Below are 15,857 nucleotides of genomic sequence, written 5' to 3' on the forward strand. Positions count from 1 at the left end.
TTATTGCTATTGTAAATGTATTTTAAAATTTATGTTATTATTATAGATGCTTTAACTGTCAACCTTGATCATTGCCACAGATGTTTTAATCATTGTCATTGTGGTTGATTATAAGTTTATAGTGGCATATAAATCCAATAAATGAAAACACTTAATGAAATAAGTTTCCAATACCATATGCAATTAAGTTTCAAGAGAAAAACAAATTCCTTTGTTTTGTAAAAATGTAAATTTTCCCAATGAATTTTTAAAAGTTAAACGTAACCTTAATAAACTTCAATTATCTTTCACAATACAATTTTTTGTGTGAATGTGCAGATTTTTTTGACAGAGAAAGGAAGCTATTAGCAATCCCTCTTTAACCCTGCTGAAGTGAGGTCAGTTTGATTGGACTCACAAACTACAGTCAAAAATTTATGGCATGTTTCTTTTACATCCTTTCAGTCACTACTTATCATGGAAGACATCCTCTTAAGTAGATAGTTAATTTTCGCCAAATGTTAAAAGCCAAGGCAAAAAGCCAAGGCTTTTGAAATGAAGCAAAGAAGTGTTTCTTTCATTTATGGAAACAAATATTATAATGGAAATGTATATAGTTAAAGATGCAGATGGAAAATACATATTTAATTTCTTTCCTAAATGTAGCAACATTTGGCAAATTCTTGCTCAAGTGAAAGGATGAAAATGTTAACAGTATGTAGAAGGTAAAGTGCAGTGCCTATTACCTTTTATTCAAATGCATTCCTGCAAGCAAGAATTGAGTACTAATTAGCATTTGCAAACATAGTCACTGGAAAAAAATATAAGTAGCTCAGGATTGAACTTTTGAGTCCTTGGTGCTCTCTGAACTTGGTTATTTACTTGTGGACATTTCATTACCCAACTAGGTAACATTACCAGTGCTAGTGAATATGCATTTGCTTCATTTATACACAGTATATTTATGCACAGTCTTGCCAGAGTTGGTAGTGGTTTGGTTTTCTCTTTACTACTTCCTTGATTACTGCTTGATCGTTTGCCTGGTGTTATTCCCTACTTATCTAGGTGTTGGTGGCTTGAAGGGTGTGTTTTGGTCTTTTATTTCTTTCTTAACTTTTTATTGTCTCTTTTGATTGGTTAGGGCCAGTCAGCCATGGCCGACTGGGTGGGCGTGGTCAGTTTGACACTACTCCCTAAACTGCTGGCATGTTTCCTCTTCCCACTGGGTAGACTGGGCCAAAACCACGCTGGCCTGATTTTTCCTCTTTGCATCGGGTAGACCAGGACGGCCCCAGGAACTGGATTCAACCACATCACAGGCTGGATCCAGCCCGTGGGCCTTGAGTTTGACACCCCTGCAATAGACTATGTGTCTATTGATAGCTGATTTGTCTGAATGCCAAGCTCACAGAAATTTCCTAGCATTTTAGTTTACCTTGGTTTTGGGTGGTCATAGTTTCCCAACTGACGCTATGATTGAGTCTGTCCATGTATTGTGAGATTAAGAAGTTTTCATCATGTCTTCTGATGTCTTCACATAGTGACTGATACAGTCCTTACATTGTATGTTGTAGATGACTCCATTTTTTTTTCTTCCTGGGTTACTGGATCTTTTGGTTTACTTAAAAGGTTTTGGAGGGCTTTAGTTTGTTTGTCCATTATGGTGATGTTGTGTGGTTGTAATAGTCTGTCGGTTGTTTCCAAAACATTTCTGTTGTATGGCAGTGTTTGACAATGTACCTCTATTCATAGCTTCTGTTGGTTGTACTTCAGGTTGAGTACTTGGGCAATTTTGATAAAATTGCCCGGTATCTGTTTTGTTGAAAGATGTTATATAGACAGTCTGTCTCCTTTGAAATAATAGAAAATAGCCTATCTCCTTTTTCTGGTGTTTTGGGTTGCATTTATAGTCATCTGAAAAATATTCTGAAATACCTCCTCTTGTGGCAGGTTGGGTTGTTATTTTGATTACATTACATGCCATTCAAAAAAGATAATAACATAGCTAAGAAGGAAACAAAAAGACCAGAACTCATCCTCTCCAACAGGTAGCACCTAGATAAGCAAGGATTAACATTGAAGGCAAACATTCAAGCAAGAAACAGAGCCGAGGTGGCACAGTGGTTAGAGTGCAGTACTGCAGCTACTTCAGCTGAGTGCTAATTCAGCAGATCAGTGGATCAAATCTCACCGGCTCAAGGTTGACTCAGCCTTCCATCCTTCTGATGTGGCTAAAATGAGGACCCAGATTGTTAGGGGGCAATATGCTATTTAGTATACTGTCTTTAGTGTAAGCCGCCCAGAATCCTTGGAGAGTGGGTGGCATAGAAATATGACTAATAAAATAAATAATAATAAAAATAAACAATACCCTACTTAAGGAACTAACAAGGAGAAAACCACACTGCACCAAAACAGGCAGGGCAAACATTGTATATAAACAGTGAGCAAACCTCACACTTAGTAGCACTGATGATGTTACCTAGCTGGGTAATGAAATGTCTGCAAGCAAACAACTAAGTTCAGCGAGCATTAAAGACTCTATAGTTGGGACACTATTAAAGAGCCCCTATGGTAGAATATCTGTATTATTTAACAGGTACTATAAAAGTAACACAAATTGCAACAAACTTCTCAACAGAATGCTTGTACTTTTCAGAACATCAGGAAAAGAAGTTTAGTATAAGAGACCTCCAAAATCTATGCAAGTCAGATTATGCAAGTAATAGGTCTGTCTGGTGTCAGATACAAGGGAAATTCCTGTTTAATGAATGTTTCATTCTCTTTTGTTCATTCTGTGAAAGGAGACATTCTGGTATTAGTGTTAGGGCCCTCCCACTCTTAGCATGTTTCTTTGTACAGGGAAGAAAATGAATGGGATAGCCTATGAAGAAGCTACTTTTAAAACAGCCATTGTAAGAAAAGGAATGTTGAACCCATAGGAGACTGATTTGGAGAAAATAATTAGGTCTTCAGTTGTTGAATACAAAGCTTCTTCATAACAGAAATGAATTAGCAGCTGATGTGAGAACCAAGTTTTTCCTGCAATATAAAAGGAATATATTGAAGCAGAAATATAATCTGGCCTTGATCTCTGGCTAAAGGACAAAGTACTACTAGTAGCAGTCTCTCATGCAACCAATTAATACATGCTGTCCTTTTACAAGGAAAGTGAGAAATTTAAAAGTGCAGTTTTCCAGGACTTGATTTCCTAGGTGCATATTCAAAGGTTGAGTTTTTCACTATAAAGCTTAAGTCAGAATCTCATATTTCGATAGAGCATAGACTTCTATACAGGTAGTCCTTGTTCAGCAATTGCCTCATTTAGTGACTGTTACGATGGCAATAAAAAAGTATTATTCCTCACATTTGTGACCTTCACAGGTCTCTAAAGCAAAGAAAAGTAAAGCGAAGAAGTAAGATTGTATGCACAGTTATGGTTGCACTTCACTTAATGACTTGAGTTGCCATTGTGGTCATTAAAGGGGGACTACCTATAGCACTAGTTGAGCACCACAGCATGGAGGCACATAGGTGGTGGTCTTATCAGCTAAGCAATGCTTCTGCATGGCACACAATTAACATCCTGGTGCTTCGATTAGATGGTTCTATAGCAGAGTATCCACAACTCTAGGAAAATGGGTACTTTCAGACTCACTAACTAGTCATCAATTGTAGCAATGGAGGGATTGATTTCTATTTCTTCAGAATTTCCACTTTCCATTTCCAAGGTCAGTGTGGAAAATCTTATCAAGTTTTCAGTTAATGTTCACAGATGCACATATTTCAGGCTGCATTCTGCCTAACTTTTGCGTGCTGAAATACAATTTTTTTTTTAAAAAAAAGAACTTCGTTTAAAAGGAAAAAAAATATTTTTGAAAAATAGATCACTGCATTTTTCTTTATATCGTAGTTTGGGAAATGGGAATTAATTCTTTTGCATTAAAATATGAATGGAATTAATTTCTCCTGACTTCGTCTCATAAACTCACTTCATCTACTCCTTGTTTATACCAAGACGTAAATTCTGCTGCCCTAAATGGCAGCAAAATTTCCACTATTAAAAATCAGTAGCAATATTACTTAATAAGTTTGAATGGAAAGAAATGCTTGATTCAATATGTAACAGCCTGCTCTACAAATATCCTTGGAGCAGTTCCTCTCTGAGTGCAAATAGGCTCCAAGACAACCTCACATTTTCTTTTCTCACTCGCTGTTATAGATATCATTTTCTGAATGAGGGATTCTAGAGGTTCAGAAAGAAAAGCATTTCTCATCCATAGAAATAATATTTATGTATTTGAAATGATTATACGGTGTGCAATAATATACCATCTGCCTTGGGCTATAATGTTTTATATTATCTTAATGTTTGGAAATAAGAAGATTTTGTATTGCAATTTGTGCAGCATTAAGAATGGTAAAGGTAATGTTCAGATTATGGCTATCATGGCTTTAATTAAAGCAATGTTCAAAGGAATATAATTTTCTATATCTTGAATATTCATGACCTAAGAAAACCAATAGCGGTGTGCAGCGATATTGTTGATGTTTATGATCATTTTGTTTCTTTTTAATATATACAAACCTCTACTAAAACTCTCATTGACATGACCTTTAGCTGCGCAAATGGTGCATCATAAAGTAATAATTTTTGAACCATCTCAAATGGACTAAATTATAGAATGTTTCCAAAATCTGGACCCATGTCACCTGGAGAAGTTGTGGTTGCTTCAGTGCTACTGACTGCTGCAGTTACATGATCTTCACTTTCAACATTTTGTGACAGTTTCCTACCAGTCTTGCACACCCTTGCTTCTCCTCTGACTGAGCGGAAGGAAGGAAAGAAGGAAGGAAGGAAGGAAGGATTTCCAATGCTCCCTCCCAGATCTTAAGGAAATCAATGAGGAAGCCACCAGAATGTCAGAAGTCACTCCTGGTCCCACTGTTTTTTCTCCCCACCCTTTGTCATTCTGTTTCTCTGTTTAGGTGTGAAGGAAGGGAAGAAGGGAGGAGAAAAGAATGAATCTCTGTGCGTCCTTCCTGGCCCAAATTGCCTCCTCATGTACAAAGCTGACTTATATTGCCCTGCCTGTGTGCCTTTCTCGACACATAGAACACCTCTTGCACACCTCCAAACATCTTTCCCAACCGGTGCTGTGTCCCATATGCTTTCCTCATTCTGTCTTTTTGGTTAAGTGAATAAATATGTCTTAAACAATGACCCAGTGGAGCACAGGAGTTCTAGTATTAAAAAAATATGCTGGAGACTTTTATATTAAATCTTAATAGCAATAGCACTTAGACTTATATACTACTTCACAGTGCTTTACAGCCCTCTCTAAGTGGTTTACAGAGTCAGCATATTGCCCCCAGTGTTGAAATCCAATTTTTTTTACTACCAGTTCTGTGGGCTTGGCGTGGTGGGCATGGCGGGCATGGCAGGGGAAGGATACTGCAAAATCTCCATTTCCACCCCACTCCAGGGGAAGGATATTGCAAAATCTCCATTCCCACCCCACTCTGAGGCCAGCCAGAGGTGGTATTTGCCAGTTCTCCAAACTACTCAAAATTTCCGCTACCGGTTCTCCAAACTGCTCAAAATTTCTGCTACCGGTTCTCCAGAACCTGTCAGAACCTGCTGGATTTCACCCCTGATTGCCCCCAACAATCTGGGTCCCCATTTTTCTGAGCTCGGAATGATGGAAGACTGAGTCAACTTTGAGCTGGTCAGGATCAAACTCCTAGCAGTGGGCAGAGTGAGGCTGCAATGCTGCATTCTAACCACTGGACCAGTCCACGGCTCATTAAGCTTATGATTTCAACATTTCTTATATAGTAAATAATTTAAAGTATTTTGCAGTTATGTATTAATGCCACATTTTGCTTTAGAATATAAAATTTAATCAACTTTATGCTTACCAACGTTATTTTTGAAATCATAGTTCATATTAATACACATTTCTTCTTTATCTTTAAAGATTTAAGTTAAATAAATATTAGAGCATTAATAATTTCTGAAGACTGCATATATACCTCTGCACTGAATTAATTTAACACACACACATGCACATGCAGACACACAGGCATGCCTACACAGAGACCGACAAACATCAAATATTTCTCAGCTTCTATTTTTCCTTAATCTTAAAGGGAAACACGAATGGCTGAGGGTTGCTTGTTCATTTCCCCCCCCCGTAGAATTAGATTAAATATACAGAAAAAACTACTATGGTCTGAGAGCTGCTATATGGTACACAGGTTTTAGAGTTAAATCTGATTTTCTTTAAAAATGTCTTCAATGTTGTAGTTTGGGGACAGTACAGAATGAAATTAGCAGTGTTCATGGCCTCTAAAATAAGGGGAAAATCCATGCCAAATTTCAGAAAAATGCTTTGAAAAGTATCATTTACAAAGAGAAAGAGTGGTTGCAAAGAATAATGATGCCATTTTTTGAGCACATTGAAATTGATTCTCAGAAACTGAGGCAGAAATATAACACATTACTGTTCCTCCCTCTCCCCCCCCCCATAAAATATATCAGTCTTTAATTCAGGTCAAGTCAGACTAGCTTAATTCTTTTTCCCTTTCTCTCAAGCACACATACATTTTGAACAATAAGGCTGTGGGAAGCTTTGAATGAATGCTTTGTTTTGCTTAAGCTTTGAATGAAACAGCCTTCAATACTGCTTTTTTTTTGTTTTGTTTTTTGAGCAATAGCACCCACTTCTAAGAGGAAAGCAAAACATGGTTGCATTACAATCCTCCTACGCCTTGTGCCATAGAGCACAGAGTACTTCAAAGGAAAGCTGGGAAAAAAAGAAGAGAGGTTCATTCTTCACTGAATGCTTTGGGATGAGGTAAAGCAACTCCCCCCCTTCCCCCGTAACACTGAGCAAAATTCTGGATAGTAAAAGGTTTTCTTTCAGACTGGAGAATGCTATAGCATGCATGAAAATGGTCAGTCCAAAGCCCCATCATTTTGGCCAACATATCTGGGCATATCAAGGAAAACTTAGGGCAAGGGACCATCATCTGCCCAACTATTCTGGCATTGGTTAAGTAAAGCTGGATACTGTAACTGCAACCCCAGTTTTAGGAAAGAGGCAGTCAATATCTGAGGAACAATCATCTGACCAGCATCTTGTCAGTCTCTTCTGAAAACTTGACAAGGCTCCTATAGGAAATAAACAGGTTGGTTGTAAACCAGAAAATTCCTGCATAATCACAGATGCTTGTATAACTATTAATTACAGTACAGGTAGTCCAGTGATGAAATCCAATTTTTTTTACTACCTGTTCTGTGGATGTGGTGTGGTGGGCATGGTGTGGCTTGGTGAGTGTGGCTTGGTGGGCATGGCAGGGGAAGGATACTGCAAAATCTCCATTCCCACCTTACTCCTCGAGGAAGGATATTGCAAAATCTGCATTTCCACCCCACTCTGGGGCCAACCTGAGATTGTATTTGTCGGTTCTCCGAACTACTCAAAATTTCCATTACCGGTTCTCCGAACTACTCAAAATTTCTGCTACCGGTTCTCCAGAACTTGTTGGATTTCACCCCTGAGGTAGTCCTTGACTTACAACTACAATTAGGACCAGATTTTTTTCTTGCTAAGCAAGGTGGTTAAGATAGTCTCACCTGACTTTAGGACCATTTTTGCCATGGTTGTTAAGTAGATCACTGCAGATGTTAAGTGAATTACGAGGTTGTTGTGCAAATCTAGTTGTCAACTCTGAAGCTGGCCTGACTGAGGCTATTTTGAGACTTCAGTGCTGACACACTGGAGAAAAGAGATAGGGAGGTGGGGAATAGAGATACTTGGGGTGTTGTAGTCAAAACAAAATACTTTCTCTTGGGAACCAAGGACATTCCTGCAGGTGCTCAGAAGGAGGGGACTGGAGTCACCTAGCAACTGGACAGTACCCTGATTGAACCATGAGACTGCTTGTTTTGAGAAAGTGACAAACTTTTACTTTTAATTAGGTGAAAACCGTGGGAATAATCAGAGTCAGTTTTCACCAGCTTGTGCCAATATGCCATATCCAATAAATCTATTCTTTGAGGAAATTGCCTGTCTCAGAGTTTTGTTTGCTATGGGTATGGTACTTGGAATCCTGACACTAGTTTCTCTCATTGACTTTGCTTGTTGGGATCCAGTTGGGAAGGTCAAATATTAGTAATCATATGCAACTGCTCTAAATATGTGCCATTGCCAAGTCCTCAAATTTTGATTACGTGATGGTGGGGATGATATGTCCATTGTAAGTGCAAGGACTAGTCATAAGTCACTTTTTTCAGTGAGGTTGTAACTTCCAATAGTTGTTAAATAAATGATTGTAAGTCAAGAACCACCTATATAATATTTTGCCAGGATTGCAAACAGCCAGACATTAGCAGCACTTCAGTTGAAAATTAAACTCAAAAATGCCAACTGCCACATTCCACTTTCAAAGGGGACAGTCAAAGTTCCTGGATTCCAATCCACAGTTGGGGAAGTCAGGCAGAACCACATGCTTTTAGGTAACAATTGCAGAAGCTTTTCTAGCAAAGAATACCCCTCTGAATAGTCCTTAAACACCCAATACTCTTCCTCCCAGATGAGCTGAAATTAAGCAGCATTCCCAAAGGTCAGAATGAGGGTTTGCTCTAGTATTTGTTTATGTATTGTGATACAGTATATAGATCAGGAGTGAAATTCAACAGGTTCTGACAGGTTCTGGAGAACCAGTAGAGGAAATTTTGAGTAGTTCAGAGAACCGGCAAATACCACCTCTGGCTGGCCCAGGATGGGGTGGGGTGGGAATGGAGATTTTTCCCCTGCCACGCCCACCAAGCCATGCCCACCAAGCCACACCCACAGAACCGGTAGTAAAAAAAATTGAATTTCACCAGTGATATAGATGCACATATCAGTCTTGTGATTGTGGGTGGCTCACCCACAGAAACATAAAAACAAGAAATAAACAACACTACAGCAAAGCCAGCCTGGCATTGTGTTTAGGACACCAGGCTAGAAACTGGCAGACTGTGAGTCTTCCATTCTTTTCTTAGACATGAAGCCAGTTGGGTGACTTTAGGTCAGTCACTCACTTTCAGACCTAAGAGGGAAGCAATATGGAAGCAACTTCCATAATTTTGCCAAAATAACTGCAGGACTTTTCCAATCATGACTGATTGGAAGGCACCAAAAAAGGAAGGAAGGAAGGAAGGAAGGAAGGAAGGAAGGAAGGAAGGAAGGAAGGAAGGAAGACAAACAGCAAGATTATTAACGATCCATTCCTAGTGCCTGATAACAAAGCCAGATCTTCAAGGTGTACTCAAAGGATCAGGTCTGTCCATCCATCCATATCTCTGGGAGATGTTGTTCCACAGGGTAGGTGTTACAACAGAGAAGGGATTTCCTGGATCCTACTAGGTGGCACTGTTTCACAAAAGGAACTCTGGAAGGCTTTCAGGCAGGGCAGCTTCATGAACTGATTATAAAATAACATAACACAGTCCCCAAAATGATTCACTGGAACATCTGTAAAAATTATCATGTGCCAGTAATGAAAAATTAGTAGTTTTTATATATGTAGTTTTATTTATTTATCACATTTCTATAGTTTTCATCTCACCAAAATGAACCTGAATGGTTTGCAATAGTTGGCAAAATAGTGAAGGTTAAAAACATGAAGGTTAAATTTTTTTGGGATTTATGATTACATTAACTATGATTGAAAAGAAGGTAGTGTGGATAATTCATTTGGTGATACCAGGGGATAGTAAAATAGAAGAAAAAGTTTTGGAGAAGATCACAAGGTTTCAAGTTCTGGAAACTGAAATTAAAAGATTAAGGTATAAACTGGCTCCAGTGGTTCTAGTGGTTATCAGCACACCGGGTGCCATAAATCTTTGGATGGCACTTAAAAAAAAATCTGTGCATTGACAACATTTCCATCTGTCAATTACAAAAGGCCACACTGCTTGGGTCTGCACACATGTACTAGCCAATACAGTACATCATTCTAGGTTCTTGTGAAGAACTCAGTATATATGAAAGCCAATACCAACTAAGGAACAGGGAACTGTGATTTCACATTGTTCTGTATACATTAATAACATATTAAACTTCTATGCAGACTCTGGACAGCTCAGAACAATCAAACAAAAAGGTCTTCACTGCTAATATAAACAATAGCAGAGTGGGGGCAAACTCATTCTAGAGGGCAGGTGATGCCATATTGAAGGTATATTTCGGGATCCTGATGGATGGCATTGTTTAACTGAAGGAACCAGAACATGTCAACCTCAGCAGATGGTATGGGACATAGGCAGGCTCTCAAGTAACCAGACTCTATGCCATGGCCTCTTAACTATAGCAGTGAATCTGGTCTCCTTTAATATTTTCATTCACTTTGTTGAATTGAATCTTAGCTGCTTCACAAAGGCCTATTATCTAATCCCTCAAAATGAGAGATGGGGGTAACCGTGAATTGGTAAACCTAAGACCAGGCCTGTAATTAAGTTCATGGTAGTTTGATCATGCCATAAGATTCAGTCTAATTTGAATCCAGTGTTATTCCTCTTCCTTCTTCTCCTATATGCCATGGCATCTTACCTAATCATTGTTTGGGGCACAGCTGCCATGATGCTGCCAATGCAGACCAATCTGAAGTTCCTGAAAAGTGGGTCAGGAATGAATTTTCATGGACCTTGGAATCTTATTATAATAATAATAATAATAATAATAATAATAATAATAATAATAATAATAATAATTAACAACAACAACAACAACAACAACAACAACAACAACAACAACAACTCTGGGCGGCTTACACCAAAGACAGTATACTAAATAGCATATTGCCCCCAACAATCTGGGTCCTCATTTTACTCACTTTGGAAGGATGGAAGGCTGAGTCAACCTTGAGCGGGTGAGATTAGATCCGCTGAACTAGCAGTCAGCTGAAGTAGCTGCAGTACTACACTTTAACCACTGTGCCACCTCGGCTCTTAATAGAGAAGGGTATGAATCTGAATAGACAAGGGTCTGAACTATCACTTCTATACCAGGGAAATAAACATCTGCTTCAAAATAGTTCATTCCATCTCAGGATCCAGGTTTTGACCATTCAACACATACCCTTCAGAGTTAGCAGAGGTAATTCTTTAAGTATCTAATCAATCTGAAGTCCAAACTGGAAGGAACTATTTTCAGCAACGCTGCCTCCCCATTTTTAGAAACTCATCTGGCACTCATTATAATGCCTTTTCTACACCAGATGAAAAGTATTTTAAAAACATTCTAAATGTATAGTTTTGCTTCCCTCCTTCCCCATGCCATGTTAACATAATGTTATTATCGATCTATTTAGATGGTTACTGTGAGTTTATTTCTTTCTAGAACTGAATTTATGGACATATAAGTTTTCCCGTGTTGCATTTGAATTTATTGTTAAACTGCTACATTTGCTATTGTTTTTAATTTTCTTTTACATTTGATGTTCTATTTTATGACAAGTAAAACAAACAAATGTTTTGGATATTTTAGGATAATGAAAGAATAATATAGGAGGGTTTTGAATTCTGGAGATACAATTTAAAAGCATATGGGCCCTGTTTAGCACAGCGAGCATGTTATACTATCCTGAATAGAAGTCCATGTGCTCCGTTTTTATTTTCCCAATGAGAGGCACATTTAAAACAAATTAAGCAAAACAGACACCTGTACACTCATACACACAGGAAAACACACCAGAGAAACCAAACACATGACTATTTCCTTTTAGGATAAACAGTGTTAGTTGAAGCACAGGAAAAGAATACGATTTAAACAAAAAGAAATAAAGGGGAAAGAGGAACTAATTTAATTTATACCAACACATTTACTATTCTGCTCCCTAATCTCTTTTTTTCTATACTGATCCCACACATGCTTTTTTACTTCAATGTTATTTTTATCTGGCATAAAAGCATTATTTGAAATTCATATTAAATGAGTGCATCTATATTAATAAAAAGTAGCATGAAATAAGACAACACACACAATAAATACTTCTAATATCTAAATGCTTTTGGTACTTTTAGAACCAAGCAAAATAGTGACCTATACATCCTAATATTAAACATAATGTTTGGAAAAGAGAGGCCAGTAACCTTTTTATATGCTTTATGACACTATCGGATTTGTATGTGAATGATTCCATGACCTCACCAATTATTATTTATTACATGATTGCATTACTATTTATTTTCCCCGTCATACATTAGCCTCTCTCAGACATTAATGTCAACACATTTCCTGTGAAATCTTCAATGCTTGCCATTTTCATATTAATATCATATTTTGCAAATACTCTGAGACATTTTTAACTTGACCCATAAACTGAAAACACATAAGAATATATTATATCAGCAAGTTCTGGGTGATGGTCAAAAGTGAAATTATTTTGCAGAATAGGTATTTAGCAAATATTATTCTATACTATTTCTTTAAGCTGTTAAAGTATGTGCTAAAAATGCTGCTGTTGTTTATAATAGTTTTCCAGTCTTTCATTTAAAATCCATCCATCTCTTGATTTGTACCTGTGTATCAGGCTATTAAATTAGCAATATTTCCTAGATGTTTAGCTGAAATGGCAAAATCTGATCTGAATCATTGTTTTGATTTGGAAAATGTATCCAATTCAATTTGACAATTCTATTCATGTTTTTTAAATGATCAATTCAGTTTGGCGGTTTCAATCAAATTGCCAAATTAAATCAAGCTGATTGAGATTTTCAAAAAAGGAATTTATGCATCTGTCCAAAGCATCCATATATGGTAGATTCAGAACCACACAATACAAAGTAAACAATTTGTATCAGCTTTACAATTTGATTTAGAAAATCACAGAAAGGCAATTAGGTTCAGAGATTTTATTAAATTGATTTCAAATCAATTCTTCAAACTGAATAGTTGCCCAAGTACAAGACAAGCTGTTCTTTCAAGAAATTCAGGTGAAGGCTTTTCATAAGAATCAGGTTTTATAGTTGCACAATTATATATAAGTTTCTGCTGTTCTAAGTTAGCAAATCATATCTGGTTGCTAAATCAATCCAAATGCCTCAGAACATTTCATTTATCATAGACTGAAAGAATTGTGATGAGGTCATATTTCAAATCTATTAGTTTTAAACTGATTACATTTCCTTTGCAATACTTGCTTGTGATTTTTTTTGAATTGTCATTCTCCTATTCTTTGAATCTAAACAGGGAATTTCAATGAATGAATTACATGTGGTACACAGAAATGGCATCAACTTCATTTCAATAAATAAAGGATTCAGACTAATGGATAAACTTACATATATATGTTTTCTGGACAAGCGACTTTATGTAGAGGATAGGGAAGGAGTAAGAAGTAGTAGGCCAAAGGAATTAAAATTCTAAAATATAAAAAATAGGCTCCCCAAAAAAGGCTTGACATATGAAAAAGAAAAAAAAAAAAACCCTACAGAACTAATATTATTTTATGCCAACAGCATACATTGTAGTATTCCACATCTTTTTATCCTTGCAAAAAAAAAGTGCTTCCACTATGTCCTTATTTCTATTTTATACAGTGCCTATTGTTCTTTAAACTTTTGACCTTTTTCTTTTTTCAGAATCCCATCAGCTTCATCCAGTCACAACTTTCACTTTCCTCTTTTCTCTCAACTACTTATTCTTCCTTCATATATTTGCTTTGATTTATCTCTTATTCAATCTCTCTGTGACCAAACAGCATTCATATACTTTTTGTACATCTGACTTACTATATATTCAGTACCCATTTGTTCTGACCCCATCTCTGCTTGTATTATTATACATACTTTTAAAGTAAACTATTCCCGATGCATTCAACCTATATTTATGTTTCTTCCAACATTTTTTCCTTCCACATAACATGGAAATGCGCATTTCTTACAAGGCCAAAGGGCTACTTATTATCTTCATAGAAACACAGAAACATATTAACATTTATCCATTCTTGTCTTGCCATTTTGTCCTGGATAGTACTAGAGTAAGGTGACCAGACGTCCCGCTTTTGGCGGGACAGTCCCGCTTTTGAGCAATTTGTCCCGCGTCCCGCGGCGTTTTAAAAAAGTCCCGATTTTTCATTCTGCCTCCTGAATCCCCGCTGATGGCTAGAGGGAAAAAAAACTCTTTAAACTCTTGCCGCGGGGCTTCAAAGGGCCGACCTACAGCTGATCAGTGTTAAAAAAAAAAATGAATAGACCCATGCCTGCAAAAATAGAAAAAACAGCCCCTGTTAACAGCTTCCGCTAGGTTAATTAGCTGCAAAAAGCTGCAAAAAGTTCCTGGAGCAGATTTCCCCCCCCCCTAGCTATACTGAAAACAAAGGCGAAAGCGAAACTAAACCTGCAACGTGACAAAATGAGGCAGAGAGAGATTTCTTTCTTTTTCTTTTTTTTTTCCTCACCAAAAAAGGTAGGTACAAAACTGCAAACAATGGGAAATTTTGGGCAGAAGAGGAGAGTTCAAGATTTTAAAACACAAAAGAAAAAAAGCTCTATTTAACTAGGGAATTGTAATAATTGAGATACTATTAATAATTGTATATTGTGTTGAAAGCAGAAATGGTTAAGTTGTGGTTTGGAGGAATATATGGGGGAAATTATTTGGTTTATTATTATTGGTAAATATAATTAATTGATTTGTAAGAAATTGGATTGCATGGAAATAATTGGAATATTCATGTTCATATTGATTAATATACAAAAAATATAGTTATATAACTAATTGATTTATATTAAAATGTTGAATTTGTATTAAACAACTGTATTACATAATTACATAATTAACCAATGTGAGGATGGATATAAAAATAGATGACAATGGGAAGGGGTATAATATAGAATAGAAGGGAAAAATTGAATTTGATTAAGATTAGAGATGAGGATGAAGGGTAATATTGTTTTTTTAAAAAAATAGATGAGGAATAAATATGGCAAAAAGGAAATATAGAAATTGTAAATTTAATTGAAATGACTAAACGCTGTTTAAATTTGTGAACCAGCCAAATATTCTGTTCAAAGAAAATACATTGCATGTTTGTATGTGTGTTTCTAAATTCTAATTATTGCTATTTATTCATATTTGTTCTCTTTTATTCTTTAAAGTTTAACAATTCATTCTTAATCTTAATATCTTTATATTTGCTTGGGGTTGGCTTTCTTCCCTTTCATCTTTTTTATTGTACAGCAATCTTTCTCCTCAAACCTACCACCACTCTCTTTTCTTTCCTTCTTACTTTCTCTTCCCCCCACCCTCTTTTTCTCCTCCCTACTTCCTCTTCCTTTCTCCTTCTCCTCCTCTCTTCCTCCCTCTCTTACCCTCACTCCTACTCTAATTTCCATTCCTTCATCCCTCTCTATTGCTGTATCCTTTAATGCATATGGACTACTCAGAGGGCTGAAAAAGTTATTTTTGACTGGTCCTCACACTTTTGACCAGTCCTCGAACTTATGACTGTCCTCACATTTTACATTTTTGCCCTATCTTGTCATCATGGTGAAGAGAAGCAGTTGTGAAATGAGTGACATGGTTGTTAAGAATGCTGCACAGGCATAAATGTGAGGATGGTCATAAGTGTGAGGACCAGTCAAAAGTGCGAGGACCTGTCAGAAATGACTTTTTTCAGCCCTCTGGTTAGTCCTTTTGTGCATATGGACTACTCAGAGGGCTGAAAAAGTTATTTCTGACTGGTCCTCGCACTTTTGACCAGTCCTCGAACTTACGACTGTCCTCACATTTTACATTTTTGCCCTATCTTGTCATCATGGTGAAGAGAAGCAGTTGTGAAATGAGTGACATGGTTGTTAAGAATGCTGCACGGGCATAAAT

The sequence above is a fragment of the Pituophis catenifer genome, unplaced genomic scaffold, assembly GCF_029215685.1.
Source record: "Pituophis catenifer annectens isolate HBS135680 unplaced genomic scaffold, rPitCat1.0.hap2 SCAF_3, whole genome shotgun sequence".
In the NCBI taxonomy this organism is placed as follows: Eukaryota; Metazoa; Chordata; class Lepidosauria; order Squamata; family Colubridae; genus Pituophis; species Pituophis catenifer.